The sequence below is a fragment of the Salmo salar genome, chromosome 19, assembly GCF_965601325.2.
Source record: "Salmo salar chromosome 19, fSalSal1, whole genome shotgun sequence".
NCBI lineage: Eukaryota > Metazoa > Chordata > Actinopteri > Salmoniformes > Salmonidae > Salmo > Salmo salar.
In genome coordinates this window covers 65,514,240-65,528,330 of record NC_138309.1, presented here as the reverse complement: position 1 = coordinate 65,528,330, position 14,091 = coordinate 65,514,240, and the positions used below count along the sequence as shown (strand labels likewise).

The 14,091-nt window shown below is 43.3% G+C and overlaps 1 protein-coding gene across 1 annotated transcript in view; it reads left to right on the top strand.

The window, feature by feature from the left end:
- The first annotated feature begins 6,187 nt into the window (after nucleotides 1–6,187).
- The window catches only part of tectb (tectorin beta), a 54,108-nt gene continuing 46,204 nt past the window's right edge, over nucleotides 6,188–14,091 (top strand). Inside the window, exon 1 of the mRNA XM_045702579.2 lies at nucleotides 6,188–6,303. The gene's annotated coding sequence lies outside the window, so the exon portion shown is untranslated. The remainder of the gene's footprint in view (nucleotides 6,304–14,091) is intronic.

Sequence of the window (14,091 nt, the reverse complement as noted above, 5' to 3'; positions counted from 1 at the left end):
GATTAAGAGAAAGAAAAAGAAAGGTGGAACAAGATTATGAAACAGTTAAATGTAGGTATGTAGTAAGGGTAAGAAAAGGTTGGAATTTGCTGAATGTGCCCCTCGCTGTGATATTGCAGCCTTTTTTCTTGTTAAGTCTTTCAGATCTGTGCTGCAGTGCAGCTCCGTTTTTGCTAGGGGTGGGTGGGGGACAGGTACATTTTAGATTTTTTATTAAAATTGGAAATTACAATAAAAAATGGATCACCAAAAATGTGATCACTCTACATACTCCAACACCATTGCAATAGAAAATACAGAAGGTCGATCTGAAGAGGAGTTGAGAGAGTTGGCGCAGCATTACCTAGAGCAGCGGTCTGATATTCAAGGCCCGGGAGCCACATAAGGCCTGCTAGATGCTTTCCAGTGGCCCCCAGATTGATATCAGAATCCTGTTTCTTACGTGAGGGGACTTCTTGTGTGGTGATGACTGATAAAAGATACAGGATGTCCAAACTGATACAAGATACAGGATGTATGTAATGGTCAACACAGATAGCACAACACATACAGTACAGTAGCCTACAAAATTTAAAAGCAGTCCATTCAAACGTCAATTTTACCCTACGTGTTGCTTAGATAGATGTTGAAAATGAAAAAAGGTAGACATGACAAACAATAATTGACAACACGACATCCCACCTCCCTCCTTTATAACCATAGCATGGTCAAACCCTGGAAACTAATGACCTCATACAAGTCTCTTAACAGTAACACCCAACCACAGACAGATTTCTACAAAGCAAGCAAACAGACAATTGACAAAGACCATGTGTCTGGCCAGTGATAAAGACACCTTTAAAGACGTTGCAAGTTGTAAAATGACATACGGTGTCCATCACAGGGTGAATTGGGTAAGTGTCCAACAATTATATGTTTATATTTTTCCTGTAAAGCTAACAAAGATAACTACAGTGCCTTCAGAAAGTATTCACACCCCTTGACTTTTTCCACATTTTGTTGTGTTACAGCCTGAATTTAAAATGTATTTCATTGACATTTTGTGTCACTCATCTACACACAATATGTCATAATGTCAAAGTGGAATTTTGTAGGTAGAATTTTTTTTCAATAATATAACATGTAAGCTAAAATGTCTTGAGTCAATAAGTATCCAACCCCTTTGTGAAGGGGTCCCTCAATCAATGAGTGAATTTCAAACACAGATTCAACCACAAATAACAGGGAGGTTTTTCAATGCCTTTCAAAGAAGGGCACTGACTGGTAAGTGTATAGAAAAAAGCAGACGCTGAATATCCCTTTGAGCATGGTAAATATATTAATTAGGCTTTGGATGGTGCATCAATACACCCAGTCACTACAAAGATACAGGTGTCCTTCCTAACTCATTTGCTGGAGAAGAAGGAAACTGTTCAGGGATTTCACAATGAGGCCAATGGTGATTTTAAAACAGTTACAGAGTTTAATGGTTGTGATATGTGAAAACTGCGGATGGACAAGAACATTGTAGTTACTCCACAATACTAACCTAAATGGCAGTGTCACGCCCTGACCTAAGAGAGACGTTTTATTTCTCTATTTTGTTAGGTCAGGGTGTGGGGTGGGCATTCTATGTGATGTATTTCATTGTTTTGGCCGAGTATGGTTCCTAATCAGAGGCAGCTGTCTATCGTTGTCTCTGATTGGGAATCATACTTAGGCAGCCTTTTCCCACCTGTGTTCGTGGGTAGTTGTTTTCTGTTTAGTGATTCTGTACCTGACGGAACTGTTTGGCTTTTCGTTTTTTTCTTTCTTTTGTTCATTTGTTTCATAGTAAATAAAATATGAACACTTACCACGCTGCGCTTTGGTCCCCTTCTTCCTACGACCGTCGTTACAGGCAGAGTGAAAAGAACGAAGCCTGCACAGAATAAAATATTCCAAAACATGCATCCTGTTTGAAAGAAGGCACTTAAGTAATACATAAAGAAATGTGGCAAAGAAATTAACTTATTGTCCTGAATACAAAGTGTTGTGTTTGGGGCAAATCCAACACAACACACCACTGAGTACCACTCTTCATATTGTCAAGCATGGTGGTGGCTGCATCATGTTATGGGTATCCTTGTTATTGGCAAGGACTATGGAGTTTTTTTAAGATGATACAGCTGCAAGCACAGGCAAATCCTAGAAAACCTAGTTCAGTCTGTTTTCCAACAGACACTGGGAGACAAATTCCCCTTTCAGCAGGACAATAACCTAAAACACAAGGCCAAATCTACACTGGAGTTGCTTACTAAAATGACATTGAATGCTCCTGTGTGGCCTACTTACAGTTTACTTAAATCGTCTTGAAAACATATGGCAAACCGTGAAACTGGCTGTCTAGCAATGATCAACAAACTTGAAAGGGCTAGAAGAATTTTGAAAAGAATAATGGGCTAATATTGTACAATACGGGTGTGAAAAACTCTTCACTACTGTGAATTCAATGTGAAATCAACAAAAAATGTCACCATGTCATTGAATTTAGGTTGCAAGTTTAGACAAATCCCTTACATTTTGCAAATCCAAACTATTTTTTTTTTACAAAAATGAATATAAATAGTGTCTGAGCATTAGTGTTTACCTCAGTTCACCCTGATGTTAAAGTAATCTGATCATTTTAAAAAGATACAGTGCACTCGGAAAGTATTCAGACGCTTTAACTTTTTCCACATTTTGTTACATTACAGCTTTATTCTAAAATGAATAAAAAATAAATAAAACATCCTCATAAATCTACACACAATACCCATAATGCCAAAGCTAAAACGGGTTTTTAGATTTTTTTTGCAAATGTATAAAAAATGAAAACATACCTTATTTACATAAGTATTCAGACACTTTGCTCTGAGACTCAAAATTGAGCTCAGGTGCATCCTGTTTCCATTGATCATCCTTGAGATGTTTCTACAACTTGATTGGAGTCCACCTGTGGTAAATTCAATTGATTGGACATGATTTGGAAAGGCACACACTTGTCTATATAAGGTCCCACAGTTGACAGTGCATGTCAGAGCAAAAACCAAGCCATGAAGTCGAACGAATTGTCCATAGATCTCCTAGACAGGATTGTGTCGAGGCACAGATCTGGAGAAGGGTACAAAAAAAGTGTCTGCAGCATTGAAGGTTCCCAAGAATACAGAGGCCTCCATCATTTTTAGATGGAAGAAGTTTGGAACCACTAAGACTCTTCCTAAAGCTGGCCGCCCGACCAAACTGAGTACTCAAGTGCCTTGAATACTCAAGAGAAGTGCCTTGGTCAGGGAGGTGACCAAGAACCCGATGGTCACTCTGACAGAGCTCCAGAGTTCCTCTGTGGAGATGGTTGTCCTTCTGGAAGGTTCTCCCATCTCTGCAGCACTCCACTAATCAGGCCTTTATGGTATAGTGGTCAGATGGAAGCCAGTCCTAAGTAAAAAGGCACATGACAGCCTACTTGGAGTTTGCCAAAACGCACCTAAAGACTCTCAGACCATGAGAAACAAGATTATCTGGTCTGATGAAACCAAGATTTAACTCTTTGGCCTGAATGCCAAGTGTCATGTTTGGAAGAAACCTGGCACCATCCCAACGGTGAAGCATGGTGGTGGCAGCATCTTGTTGTGGGGATGTTTTTCAGCTGCAGGGACTGGGTGACTAGTCAGGATTGAGGGAAAGATGAACAGAACAAAGTACAGAGAGATCCTTGATGAAAACGTGATCCAGAGCGCTCAGGACCTCAGACTGGGGCCTAGGTTTACCTTCCAACAGGACAATGACCCTAAGCACACAGAAAAGACAATGCAGGAGTGGCTTTGGGACAAGTCTCTGAATGTCCTTGAGTGGCCCAGCCAGAGCCCGGACTTGGAGAGACCTGAAAATAGCTCTGCAGCGATGCTACCCATCCAACCTGACAAAGCTTGAGAGGATCTGCAGAGAAGAATGGGAGAAACTCCCCAAATACAGTGTGCCAAGCTTGTATACAGAGGGTACGGGGCAACAGAAGATGAACAGCAAAGGGGCTAATGACACAGAGGGGAAAGGGACAATTAACCGGGGGGAAAGTTTGCGGGACTCCACCCGAAGGGGCAAATCCTGGGTGGACAGCCATACCTTATGCCCAAGACGATACCGGGGAGCCGGGGTCCGGTAGCGGTCCGCTTGTCATCGATACCTGGAGGTGGTCTTGAGAAGGGCCGACCGGGCTCTCTTCCAGGTACGACGGCAGCGGTGGACAAACATCTGGGCCGAAGGTATGCCAACATCTTCCTCTTGCTCAGGGAAGAGCAGCGGCTGATAGCCCAGGGAAAAATCAAAGGGCGAGAGATCCGTTGTAGAGCAAGGAAGAGTGTTGCAGGCGTATTTGACCCACGCTAGTTGCTGGCTCCAGGTGGTGGGGTTAGCGGAGACCAGGCAGCGAAGAGTCGTTTCCAAATCTTGGTTGGTTCGCTCCGACTGGCCGTTGGACTGGGGGTAGAACCCGGAGGACAGGCTGGCCCGACGACCCAATGAGCATTCAGAACGCCTTCCAGAACTGGGACGAGAACTGAGGACCCCGGTCGGTGACCATGTCCACCGGGAGTCCATGGAAGATGTGCTGCACCATGAGCTGGGCCGTCTCTTTGGCAGAGGGTAGCTTGGGGAGAGGAATGAAGTGGGCGGCTTTGGAAAACCGGTCCACTGCTGTCAGGATGGCGGTGTTAACTTCAGACGGGGGACGACCCGTGACGAAGTCCAGGGATATGTGAGACCAGGGACGGTGAGGGACAGGCAATGGTTGAAGACCAGCCGGAGCTTGCCAAGGAGTCTTGTTCTGCGCACAGACCGTACAGGCGGTGATGAACGCGGAGACCATGGACTATGCAAGGCTACCAAAAGCATTGTCGCACAAAGGCCAGGGTTCGACAGGAGCCCGGGTGGCAGGAAAGCCTGGAGTGGGCCCACTCACCCGTATTGACCATATTCCCAAGCATCTCCATGCAGTCAGACTTTGATTTTGTGCCACCAGGGTCACAATTATATACACCCTCTCTGAATATCCGAGTGTGACCCCCTCCCCATGGGTTACTGCAGCTAGTGTTGCCAACACTGCCACTGCCTGGGTGGGGGCTCCCCACCGGAATCCCCACCGGCTAGGTACAAGGTCGTCAAGGTTCTCATTAGCAGCTTTGAGAATTTCCTTGTGTAATATGCTCTCCCTTTAGGGGGCTTTGGCTTTGCAGGACCAACCCTGCCAAGTGGGCTCAGAATCTTGAGGGGGCAGTGCTGCTCTTGGTCTCTGACCGCATTTTGGCTGCATAGAGACTGCTTACAGCAGGCACATAAAACAGTTAGGGACTTCTCCTTAGTATCTGGGTCATTCAGGTGGGTGTGTAGGGTATAGGGTTGTTGACTGTACCATTAAATTAGGATCAATAATAAATAGATATAATTTATTTAAAAATGTAGTTCCCCATGATAGGACAATAAATCAATTAAATGTATAATTTATTTTAAAACTGTCCCACCATGATAGGACAATAAATAAATAAATAAATAAGACGTATAATTCATTATAAAAGTATATCCATCATCTGAACAACATTGAAAGCCCTCTCATACCCCCGCTCACAGCAATACATTGGTTCTGGGATATGCAACCATTTCATTACTCACTCACTCAACTTTCCCAATCATAACAAATAAAATAAAAAGATAAACACACACCCACCATCCACACATACTGTGCCTTCTGTTTACTTAGTTTTTATCTTCACCATGTTGAATTAGTGCTTGTGTGTTCTAATTAGTTATATGTGAAGATATATACAAAACCTATTTTTTTGTTTATTTTATTGTTACAATCCATAACCGGGCTAGAATTGTGTTTCATTATTTTCCTCATCTATGAGAATTTTGTAATTTTTTTAAATAACCATTGAGTAGTCTTTGTGTCTCTGAACAACTGGTTATCAATATATAGTTTATCGACGACGAGAGCTACTCGTTTCCCTTAAATCTATTTTCTTTGAAAATTGGATACTGAACTTTACGCCATTCTGCAATTTCATTGAAAACTGATCATTCATGCCAATTTTGGTCCCAACAAGTCTTTTACCCAGGCTTTTAGCCATTATTCTATCTTTAAATGAAGCAAATTTGGCAACGATTGGGCGTTCATACCATTGGCCTCTCTGTCCGAAGCGGTGTACACGTTCAAGTTGGATTTTGTCGATAGCTTCGCGTGGGATTTGAAATGCTGTAAGGAGGAACTCTCTAACTACAGATTCAGGAACTTCCCCTTCTTTCTCCTGGATACCTGTAAGTACCAGATTCTCTCTCATGGTTCTAGTTTGTATGTCCAGTAAGGCTTCTCTCAGAATGTGTTTCCTTCTCCAATGTCGCAGCTTTTTCATCACTCATCTCGAGGCTTGCCTTCAACTCTTTTATATCCTTACTAACTTATTCAAGTATACCCAGTTTGTAATTTATTGATTTTAACAGATCGGTTTCGACCTTTACCATTCCCGGTGGTGAAAATATTAAATCGTCTGTGTCTGTAGAAGAGACACGTTTTCGTTTTGAAATCGGTTCCCCTGTCTTTCTCTCCGTCATGTTTGGGTGTTGCTTATTTTCGTAATATTTGTCGATAAATGTCTCTAGTCTTAAGATTTGTTTTGTGTTATTATCCAGATTGAAGGTTATCACCCACCAGATTGTAAAGTGCTAATATTTTAGTCTAACTTACCGATATTGAATATTATGTTTTTATCTTGAGGTGCTCTACATAACTACGTTCAGTCCGCCATCTTCCTTCCTCACCTACCTCACCTACTATCACGTTTTAAAGAAAACCCAGATGCAGACAGTGTCGAAGTAACAAACGTTTATTACTAGAACAGGGGGCAGGCAAAACAACAGGTCAAGTGCAGGCAGAGATCAGTAATCCAGATCAGAGTCCAAAAGGTACAGAACGGCAGGCAGTCTCAGGGCAGGCAGAGGTCAATAATCCAGTGTGGTGGTGCAAGGGACAGGGCGGCAGGCAGGCTCAGGGTCAGGGCCGGCAAAATGATCAAAACCGGCAAAACTAAAACCAGGAACAATAGAAAAGACAGGAACAAGGGGGAAAACGCTGGTAGGCTTGACGAACAAAACGAGCTGGCAACAGATAAACAGAGAACACAGGTATAAATACACAGAGGACAATGAGGGGAGATGGGAGACACCTGGTGGTGGGTGGAGACAAGCACAAAGACAGGTGAAACAGATCAAGGTGTGTCGGTATTGTCATAAAGTGTTTCATTTTAAAGACTAATAAGGCTGGTGGAACCATTCATAGAGAGTTTTAGGAAGAACTGTTCAAAGATGAAAGGGCTCTCTTTCAAATGCTTGTTTCGGTATCTCACATATGGGACACGCCTCTTCAGGGAGAGACCACAGGAAGCACCAATCACACAACGTCTGTTGTAGACAGACAGGAAGCATGGTGACTAGTGGGGAACACTACTCTTTATAAAGTGCCACTGTCCTGCCCTAATTTTCTTCCATACGGAGATCACAAGCTCTCTTTAAACTCTCCTCAGCACCACTTGAATCCCTGTTTTCCTGCTTAAAAGGAAAGGTTCACCCATTTTGAATGTTATGCTGAACCAAAAAAATATTAAAAAATATAAACACAAAATGCAACAATATCAACAATTTTACTCATATATAAGGAAATCAGTCAATTTAAATAAATAAATTAGGCTCTAATCTATGGATTTCAGATGACTGGGCTGGGGCGCAGCTATGGTTGGGCCTGGGAGGGCATAGGCCCACACAGTTGGGAGCCAGGCCCACCCACGTGGTAGCCAAGCCCAGCCAATCAGAATTTGTTTTTCCACTACAAAAGGGCTTTATTACAGACAGAAACACTCCTCTTTTTTTCATACAAAATTATCAACAACTTACATCCCTACATCAAACATGTCTAACAAAACAAAACACATAAACAAGAAAATACTAAATACTTACATAAAAAATATATAAAAAAAGAGGTTGCAAGGATCTCGTCCTGGTCCGTCTTGTTCTTTCTCTCGCTTGAGCTCGTAGCATCTTGTGTATCAATGCTGCTCTGGCTCTTGTCGTAGCTAGCATGCCTGCTGTCTTCTGTGAAGCTTCGATATTCCGTCTTCTGTTGCCTTTCTGTCGTGTTCTTCCCGTACAACTTGACAAAAACGAACTCTAAACTTGCCATATGTAAAACAAGTTTTAGTTCGTTTCTTGCTACATCGATAGCCAATATTAGACTGTTAACCACCTAACTCTCAAAGTTGCTTGGACAAGCCAGAAAACACTCCCTCTCACAGCGATGCCATCATACCAACACTTAGTAAAGTTTTGTAAAAAAAATGGTGTTTGACCAGATACAATGCTATTTTACAGTAAACAAATTGACAATACACTTTCAGCACGCTTATAGGGAAGGATACTCAACAAGCACAGCATTTACACAAATTGATGATTGGCTGAGAGAAATTCATGATAAAAAGATTGTGGGGGCTGTTTTGTGGGGCTTTTAACATTATTGATCATAGTCTGCTGCTGGAAAAACATATGTTTTATGGCTTTACACCCCCTGCTATATTGTGGATAAAGAGTAACCTGTCTAACAGAACACAGGGGGTGTTCTTTAATGGAAGCCTCTCCAACATAATCCAGGTAGAATCAGAAATTCCCCAGAGCAGCCGTCTAGGCCCCTTGCTTTTTTCATTCTTTACTAACGACATGCTACTGGCTTTGAGTAAAGCGAGTGTGTCTACAGTATGTATGCAGATTACTCAACAGTATACACGTCAGCTACTACAGCGACTGAAATGACTGCAACACTTTACAAAGAGGTGCAGTTAGTTTTAGAATGAGTGGCAAGGAATAAGTTAGTCCTAACTATTTCAAAAACAAAAAGCATTGTATTTGGGAAAAATCATTCACAAAACCCTAAACCTCTACTAAATCTAGGAAAAACAAAGTTCCAAAGGCTGGGACTAATATAGTGTATAAGAGGTCTTACAAAGTTTTGTCGTGATTCCTATGTTGTTGATGTAAATAATATTTGTTGGTCCGTGGTGTGTAATGAGGCGCAAACAGACGTTGCACTTGACACATATATGAAATTGCTTATCCCCGTTACTAATAAGCATGCACCCATTATGAAAATGACTGTAAAAACAGTTAAATCCTCGTGGATTGATGAGGAATAGAAAACTGGTATGGTTGATAGGGATGAGGCAAAAGGAATGGCAAATAAGTCTGGCAGCACAGCCGAATGGCAAACGTACTGCAAATTGATCAATTACGTGACTAAACTGAATAAAAATAAAAATAAACTACACTATGAAACAAAGATAAATGACAAAGATTGATAGTAAAAAGCTTTGGAGCACATTCAATGGCATTTTGGAAAAAAAGGCAAATTCAGCTCCATCATTCATTGAATCAGATGGTTCATTCATTACCAAACCGACTGATATTGCCAACTACTTTAATGATTTTTTCATTTGCAAGATTAGAAAACATAGGCATGACATGCCAGCAACAAACACTGACACTACACATCCAAGTATATCTGACCAAATTATTACAGACAAAGAATTGTAATTTTGAATTGTATTTAACTAACCTTTATTTAGCTCCCAGACTGTTAGATGCAGCAGGCACCCTGTCTGCTGCTATCAATAGCTATAGCCCAGGCGTCGTTGTTCATGGGAGTTGTTGACGATCTCTCAAAACCAGCCATTGACGCACGAATGGAGACACCATCCATCCCCATGTGTAGCTTTCTTGCTATAGCAGTTGACAGATGCCTAGCTTCCCCACTGTTAGATCATTAATTGAAAGAGAACTTAAGGTTACTTGCATAACCTCGGTTCTCTGATAATATTAGTGAGGTACAGCATCTCACAGCGTTCCTCTTCTTGCTTTGGCATAAGGCGCATGTTCCATATTGTGAGATACCTCACTCAGAACTGGGGTAATGCAAGTAACCTTAAGTTCTTGGTAGAGCCCTTCATAGAGGGTTCTAGGAATAACCTTTAGATAATAAAAGGGTTCTAGGTAGAACCCTCTGCAAAAGGTTCTACATAGCACAAAAAAAGCACACTTCGGTTCAAATAGTATTTATTTGAAATGCATTGAGTGTTTGGTTGAGCCTGCATTAAGTGCCAGATGGGTATTGTTTGCACTTTTGGGACTATTCCATTAGTTCCATTTCAGTAGGTTAGTTCAATCAAGCGCATAGAAAGTATTTTAAGAAAGCAAATCATGTTTGAATCCAGGTCTGCCACTAAGTATAGCCTTCTGTGAATGCTTATGAATCAGCATCTGTGTAGAGAGCAGAAGGCCCAGACATGACTACAACACACCAGACAGTTTACCAGCACATCAGCCCAAGTCTATTTAGTGTTTACAAAGGAAACATGTTGCACAGCTGTAGACAGTCTAGGGTGGTTAGCACATTTCTTCTGATTGGTCTGAAACTTTGCTATGCTACTCGCATGTTAGCATGCACAGTGCAACCAGCCAGAGACAGTATAGTTTGTTTAGCAACTTGCTTCTTAGTGGTTTGAACCTCTGCTATGCTACTACCATGTTAGCATGCACAGTGCAACCTACTGGAGAAGGTCTAGCGTAGTCAGTACATTGCTTCTAATTGGTTTAAACCTCTACTATACACCTCCAGAGTGGCGCAGTGGTCTAAGGCCCTGCATCTCGACCGGGAGACCCATGGGGCAGTGCACAATTGGCCCAGCGTCTTCCGGGTTAGGGGAGGGTTTGGCCGGCAGGGATGTTCTTGTCCCATCGCACACTAGTGACTCTTGTGGCGGGCCGGGTGCAACGCACGCTGACAAGGTCGCCAAGTGCACAGCGTTTCCTCTGACACATTGGTGCGGCTGGCTTCTGGGTTACGCGTGCATTGTATCAAGAAGCAGTACGGCTTGGCTGGGTTGTGTTTCAGAGGGTGCGCGGCTCTCGACCTTCGCCTCTCCCGAGTCCATACGGGAGTTGCAGCGATGGGACAAGACTGTAACTATCAATTGGATACCACGAAATTGGGTAGAAAAAGGGGTAAAAAATAAAATAAAAACTCCTATAATGTTAGCATGCGAAGCGAAATAGAAGAATGTTGATCCCCTGCATATCTCTGTACTGGAATTATCACAACTGTCATAGTCATGTCAGTAATATTTCCACCTGTTAATGGCTGAAGACTGTTGACAGCTTTATTGTCATACAGTCAGTTAGTATGGAGCTCCTAGAAAGCTAGCATTCTTACTGCCACCATCAACACATTATTTGATGAACTCATCATCACAACCCCATAATTGTGTAAAACATTAGGTGCTTGACAGCAACTGACATGTTAAACTCATCATGTATTAACTGATGTCCATGAACTACATTTTGTACAATAAGCAAATTCACTACAGAAGGAATTCTGCCTTGGACATTAATGGTTTAACACAAATGTATTTTAAAAAAAAATCTTTCTCACCATAATATCTGGAGAGAATATTGGATAGCCCTTGTTGACGTGAGTTATTCAGATTCACCAGCAAAATATTTATATCCTAAGCCAAAACAGCTAAGCCCATTTGACTGTGTTCCCCGCTCTGCATACAGCTGTTGGTGATCGAGGACATTTGCAAGATGTTGTTAAACTGAGTCCTGCAACCTATGCCTTGAAGAATGTAACAGTCTTGTGTCTTCACGCTCTCAAAATAATGAACCTATTGTCAAAATAATCATCAGGCCTAACTAGGGACAAATAAATCAGCTTTCCCCTAGAGAGAACATGATGCTGTAATTATCCATTATAAGACTTGTCATAAGCAGCTATGACACCCTTATGTCTTTTGATCATCTCAAAATGATCCTGATTAAATAGCACACACCTTGAGTCCTAAATGTCATACATAGAGAGACATACAATACCATATTATAAGCTTTATAATAAGACATTATTAAGGCTCATACATGCATGTAACAAGTAGGCTAATAAAACTTTATACTGGTGGGCTGTAAGTAAAGTGTTACTCATATGTTTTTATATAATATAGAAAATAATTAACGAACGACTGTTCATTGCTACACTCTAGACTGAAGTACACATTCAGTCTCCAGAAACTCATTATAAATGGTCTGTCCCTGGGGGAAGGGGGAACGGTTTATAGAGAGGGTCTTCTGGGTGGGTAGCAACCAATGGGTGGGAACTTTGTGACATCGGCTGATGTAAAAAGGGCTTTATAAATACATTTGATTGATTGGTTTCCCTGTTGGTCCTGCTTCCTGTGGGTCCTGCTTTTCATTTTTCATCCATGGGCTTATCAATTCTAAAGATAGCAATTATATTAAAAAAATAAACGATTCTCTTGTGGAATTAAACCGTTCCAGCTGTCTTGATATTTTAGCAAGTAGCCATATATACTGTCTGAAGACTGAGGCTACTGAGGGCTAAATAAGGGGAAGTAATCAAGGCAATGATGAAGTCCAGGTATGCATAATGATCTGGAGCAGGTATGCGTGATGATGGTTGCCATGTGTGCATAATGCGGGTTGCTAGGCCCGGTGGTTAGTCGAGCACCAGAGAGTGGAAGCGGGAGTAGGTGCGACAGTAGCCCCCCCCCCCCCCCCCGAGGCGGTGGAGTAGATGACCCTGTTCCTCGACCGTCCGGAATATGGTGTTATATTGGTAGTCCCCGGCCCCGATGCGTAACACCGGCCAGGGGGATGGCCCCGAGGGCGAGGAGCGGGCCGGTACGGACGGCGGAGATGGAAATCCCGGACAATATTGGGGTCCAGGATGCCGGCTGCCGGAACACAACAGCACTCCTCTGGGCTGTACCCCTCCCAGTCCACCAGGTACTGAAGGGACCTGACAGCGTAGGCAGGGGACCCATTGTAGTCCAGGGGAGGTGGAGGGGTGTCGCATCAGCAAGGGGACCAGGAACCACCGGCCTGAGGAAGGAAACATGAAAAGAGGGTGCGATCTGGTAGTTGGTGGGGAGTTGTAAACGGTAAGCTACCTCATCAACCCTCAGGAGGACCTTGAAGGGCCCCACAAACCGGGGGCTCAGTTTCTGGCAGGGCAGGTGGAGTGGGAGGTTCCTGGCGGAGAGCCAGATGCTGTTACCAGGATGGAACATGGGGTGCCTCACTGCGGTAGCAGTCCACCTGATCCTTCTGACGGTGGACAGTGCCCTGGAGCCTCTAGTGGGTGGCGTGCCACACCTCCTCTGTGTGTCGGGACCTCTCGGTCTGGCTTGGAGTCCATGGAGCCAGGGCCAGCTGGTGTCCCAGGACGCACTGGAAGGGAGTTAGCCCCATAGAGGAGTGACGAAGTGAGTTCTTGGTGGAAGAGTTGCTGGAATACTGCCTCAGCAACCTAGTGAGCAGTAAATCAAATCAATTCTAAAAGCTTTAACAAGAGCAAGGTATTGTGTTTCATTTTAAAACAGCATCACATTTTGTAAAAGCAGAATATTTCAGGTCATCCAGAGAGAGGGATAAAATGGTAGGATTTGGAGAATCTGTCAACAACAACCATAATAGTGGTAAAACCATCAGAAAAGGGGAGATCAGTTACAAAGTCCATGGACAGATGTGACCTAGGCTGCTGAGGCACGGGAAAGGGAAGTAGTTTCCCTGCTGGAGTGTGCCGTGGAGATTTGGATTGGATACATACGGTGCATAAGTTTACATAGTGTGCAATGTCCTGCGCCAAGGTAGGCCACCAGTATTTATCGGAGAGGGATTGGATGGTGCAGGTGATACCTGGGTTTCCAGCGGCGAGGGATTTGTGTGCCCAGGTCAACAGCCAATCTCTCACCCCAGTGGGGACGTAGATTCACTCTGGAGGGCAAGTAGCAGGAGCGGATTCCCTCTCCAGAGCCTGGTGGATGTCCACATCTACGTCCCAACACACAAATCCAATGATTCAGGAGGACGGATTGATAGGCTGGATGGCACTCACAGGATCCTCCACCAACGTCAAAGCACAGGGTGTGGGAAAGCAGGTCCTCGGGTATCCTGGTCCCCAGGCGGTGATTCTCATCCTTGACCAGGTGATGTTGG